Source organism: Canis lupus, chromosome 19 (genome assembly GCF_048164855.1).
Source record: "Canis lupus baileyi chromosome 19, mCanLup2.hap1, whole genome shotgun sequence".
NCBI classification, from domain to species: Eukaryota; Metazoa; Chordata; class Mammalia; order Carnivora; family Canidae; genus Canis; species Canis lupus.
Window position 1 is genome coordinate 19051165 of NC_132856.1, and position 5590 is coordinate 19056754.

Consider the following 5590-nt stretch of genomic DNA (forward strand, 5'->3'; position numbering starts at 1 on the left):
AGTTCTAGGGAATAAGAACATTCTCATTACTTCAAATTAATTTTAATCTATTCAGTTCTGATGGCCTCTGATTGCACAGGCTAAGATCTCAATGTCCCACATATGGTGGTCTTTGTTTTGAAAGCAAATTGCATGATTGAAAAATACTTCCACATTTCATTCTAACCTTATTCATCTTATTAGCTAGAAATACGTTGGGATCTTTTTCGTAAGGAAAAAAAAAAAAAAAAGACCAAACACTGCCTCTAATATCCTTATCCTCTCTTCCCTCAAACCAGAGAATCAAAACGGAAATAAAATTATTTGGCTTTCTGTTTGTTTGTCTGTAGCCAAAGGACTGAAATAAAAATGAAGCTGCATGGTATCCGTTAGCCAGAAGGGTTGGTTTTATCCTTCACACTGAAAATGGGTCTCATGCTTTAGATGTGAAAAGAAAGTATTATATTTTTATCTCAGTTCTCTGGTTCCACTCATTGAACAATAGCTTCAAAAATTTGGCTTGACATGTCAAAAATTTCACTCTTATTTCAGCCTAGAACTAGTAAAGTGCAAGACATCAAGGTAAAGCACAAGAATGTTTTATAATTCTCTGAATACTCAGATCTGAAAAAGCTGTGGCTATTCGCATGTTTTTTTTTTTTTTTTTCACGTAATTGAAGGTAAGATTTTGAAGGAAACCAGACCTGTCATCTCAAAATATGCCACTTTGGCATATTGGTTTCTCAAATTAAAGGTACTTAAGAGACAGGAGGTGTAGGTAGGACACTCTGAACCCTCCTTTTTCTTCCTGAAAGCAGGAGATAAAACTCCCATATGAAGGACACTCTTCTTGTAGCAGGGAGAAAGAAGACATTCTTACCAGCCCAGAAACATCAACGGGAGAATCTGCACACAAACATTACTCCATTAGTTTCCTACTATATATTTACCCATGGTTTGCTGCCCTTGAAAGCCAAACACTTTCTTTCTTGCTTTCTTTTGTCATGTCATTTCTCTACAAATTTATTGTTCTTTCCAAAGATGCTTTATAAGATGGAATTGTAAGTTGCCATTTTGAGTTACTCAGTTTAGGTTTCTCCCATGTGATGTGTGCTGTACCCATTCATAAACTGTCTCTAGTTATTCTGTCTTTTTGTTACAGGGGTCTCAGCCAAGAACTAGAGAGTGAGGGAAAATGACTTTTCTTCCCTCACAGTTATAAACTTAACTGGATTATAAAAATCTTCCAAATGGATCCCATTTTAGCCAATGTGTTAAATAGTCTCATCCACTCTCATACATTCTGATTCCCTTTAAGTAGAGATACGACTAGAGTGGGCTATTAGAGATTGAAGGAGCTGTCCCATAATGACTCCTATAATGAGTAAAGACATGGGCCAGTTCAAAATATATCCCCTTTTTCCCATTCATCTCCACTGGCTTCATAATCACCTTAATTTCTACCATACCACTATGCTCCCCAGTCTTGTTTATCCATGATCTTTTCTCTCAATGAACCCTTAAAGGAAAAACAAATCCGAATAATTCTTAGTTACTAACCTAGACACATTTCAGCAATGGCTTCTGCCATATTAAAAAAAGCTCCACAAATTAGAAAGTCAATAATAACTATATCTAATTTGGAGATTAAACATGAGTGGACAATACTGTGTTCACATCGCCATATGAGAATTTCACTTTTTAAAAGTTGTCATGAGATCAGTCAAGCAGCTTTTGGCTGGACCTTTGTCTCACTCTCATAGTAGTTTTTTTTTTAAGATTTTATTTATTTACTCAAGAGAGACACACACACAGAGAGAGAGAGAGAGGCAGAGACACAGGCTGAGGGAGAAGCAGGCTCCATGCAGGGAGCCCAATGCGGGACTTGATCCCGGGTCTCCAGGATCACGCCCTGGGCCAAAGGCAGGTGCTAAACCGCTGAGCCACCCAGAGATCCCCTCATAGTAGCTTCTAGTGGATAGCAACAATCACTACAGCAGCACCTTGCATTCTTTCCCATACTGTCCAAACCACTTCTTTAAACATAGTCAGTGTCTCCTTATTCTCCCATAGATGTTGAATGCTTCAAATTAGTTTTGCAGGCAGTGAATATTTTATGGTGCTATACTGCAAAAGTAGTATACCTCAACTGCAGGTGTTTTACCAAGGGCTGACATAGAGGAGTAGAGAATTTGATCATGCTTATTTAACAAGCTAGCCTTAAGTTTAATTTTAGTTAGTCCATCATTTTCCAGATGGTAATATTCTTTCTCTGAATGGTGGTTGGTTTGCCTTAGGTAAGGCAGCTATTTTGAGACAAAGCTCACCCTTCACCTAATTGATTTTCCCTTCAGGAAATTGAATTTTTTTCAAGTGGGGCAAATATTTGCATTTGTTTAGTCTATTCTAGATAGACATTGCCATGCTGATTCTCAGAGTAGTCTTCAAGAGATGATAAACTGTCTTGAATCATGCCCCAAACCCTTGAGCTGACCCCATCTAGTGTGACATATAAATCATATCAAATATATTTTTACTGTGATTTTTTAGGAATTTCATTGTCTGTTTAAGGGAATTTAAATTCTGTTATGTTCCATTCATCAATTGTACATCCTCAAGGAAGATATGATTGTTCCCAAACCAATCACCTTGCATGACAGTTTGTTTAAAGTAATGAATATGGCCATCATCTCCTTGGTTTTGAGGGGAGTTAAAGAAAAGTATGCTTGGGACACTAATATACCTTGGGACACTTATCTATCATATCATATACACTTATCTTATCATATCATATATCTATCATATTCCCAAAGTATGCTTGGGACACTAATATACCTTGGGACACTTATCTATCATATTCCAGATAAAACAATACAGAAAAATGAAATGAGATTCCAAATAAGAACATGTAGGGTGTTTTTTTTTTTTTCACTAGGAATGTTAGTTTTTAATTCTCCTTCCATCTTAAAGTCTCAGAAATTTGTTTTTTGATATTAAACCTTTTTATTGTAAGGAACAACAAAAGATAAATCACAACACAATATGTACATGCAAAACTATTCACTTAAATTACACAGATTTTCAACTTTTCACTTATTCTCTTCAATTAGTAAAAGAGGACCTGACATACTGTCGTTTATCCATAATCCCCACATAGTGGATACATAATTACTTTACTTTACATATCAACATACAAAAGGTAACATTTTCCATAGAGTAAAATTAGTATTTTAAAAGGAATTTGCAGAACTGTATTCCCTAAAATCTTTGTTCCTATTTAGATGCCCAAAACCATATCTCTCATTCATCATCTCTCCATCCCCCAGCTTCCTCTCTCTTGCTTCCCACCATGTTATTTCACTGTATATTCTCTAGAAAAGCTGTTATATGAATCATTGTCTTCCATATGGAAGCACAAATAATCTAAAGTTTTAAAAGTGGTGACTGTCTTATGACCAGATTTTTTTAAGTAAGAAGTTTGGTGAATGAAATGCTGTGACATAAAATGGACTTCTATTTTAATCTGCAACCCAATGATATTAAATAGCTTTTTTGGTATAATTACTATGAGCAGAATTTACCTGCAGCTATAATTATTTAATAGTTGCATTTCAGGTTGTGTGATATTAAAAAAAATGAACGCTGATCTGAATTTTAAAACTTTAATGACTGATGTCAGATTTCAGAGAAATAAATGGGACTAAAAATAAGTCACACCTACTCATCTTGACTACTGTAACACTGATAAAAGTTGAATTTTTTAAAATAATACACTATCAATTTCAAAAAATGAGGTGATCCATTTATTTCTGAAAGTTTTTGAAAAATTACTATTATAAGAGGATATATTTAAATTCAGCTCCTTGTCCTACTTCTATTTTTTCTCTCCTTTTCAAATCAATGGCTCACAAGTTAGTTTACTTTGAATTTTTGTATTTAAAAAAGAAACACTTGTTTCTATACAGCCATTCTGTTTTTTTCTTTTGTTATATTTTACTACACATTTATCAAGTGTTAGTTTTTTTTGCATTGATTGAACATTTTCATTAGCATTCAACATTTCAAAAGATTACTCTGAGAAAAATGCCCTATGTGTCAGGTATCCAGAAACTTCTTTGAATGACAACAATTTGAGCAGATGAGAAAACTTGAAAGCAGTTATCCAAATACACCAATTTCCAACTGTGCAATGGCAATTCAATCTTCTGCCAAAAATTAATTTGATATTTCTATAGAAACAACCTGGCGATCACCTTCTTCTCTTATAAGATGTTCTAATGCACATGCACAGTTGCATAATACATTGACCTGGGATACCTTTCAACATACGTAACAGGCAGCTGCTATTTTCCTTAAGGGGGAGAAGGAGAATGAAAGAAAAATAGAAAAGGCAAGGCTTTCAAAAATACGTATTAACATATTAACTGCATTTTTAATCCTTCATAAAAGTGTATCTATTGAAAACTGAACATTTACTTTTCGGGAAGGATTTTTTTAAAACGTTCAAAGATCGTACAGAATAAAAATACTCCAATTCACAGGATAAGAAAAAGTACTTTGGAATGAATGAGCCTACTATTTCTCAGGTAGATGAAGGGCTACAGTCTCAGAATCGTATCTATCTCTGAACTTGAACCTAAGCTTGTAATTCCAGAGAGAGTAACTGCATACTTCTGGTATGCACCTTCCTTGGATCCTTTAGGCTAGAACCTGGTTTCTCAGCTTTGGCACTGCTAATATTTGGAGCCAGATAATTCTTTCTTGTAGAAGTTGTCCTGTTCCTACAATTCTTTCTTATAGTGGCCTCTATCCACTAAATGCCAGTGGTACCCATCATCCACCTTTTGTAACAACCAACAATGTCTCCAGATGTATTGCCAATATCCTGTGGCAGAGAGGAGAAAATTTGCTCCCCGTTGAGAATCTCTGAGCTGAAAGGAGGAAAAGCTAGCAGTCCTTAGCAAAACAAAACAAAACAAAAACCTAGAAATTATAGTTATAATATGTGCCTTAATTTAGGTTCTCCAAGAAGGCAACTGTGATATAAGGGTTTGGGCAAATGTAGTTTATTTGGAAGGTGGTACCAGAAAGTGCCAGTAGAGGAGGAGAAAAGTGAAACAGAGAAGGGAAGAAGCCAGTAGAGATTAGTTAGTGAACAGATTTTTGCTGTATGCCACTGGGAAGACCTCCGGGAGATTGTGAGGAGCCATACCTGAGAGTTAAGAGACATGAGGTACTTATCTACTCCTCTACCTAATTGCCACCCTTAACTGGCTACTCCCAGGTCACTGATTCTCTAATACTTTCTGCCTGCTTCAAGGGGGCAGAGTGCCAGAGAAAACTCTCAGGGACAGTGTCAGTTGGTTGCAGCAGGAAGCTTTTGGTATTTTGGTTCTCAAAGTATGGTAACTGGACCAGTAGCATCAGCATTACCTGAGAACTTACAAGGAATGCAAATTCTCAAGCAGTACCCAAGACTGAAGCAGAAACTTTGGGGCTGAGGCCCAGCAATCTGGTTTAACGAGCCCTCCAGGTGATTCTGATGTACTCAAGTGTGTGAACCACTGATCTAGCTCAATGGCTTTCAACCAGGAGCAATCTGGCAACCCCT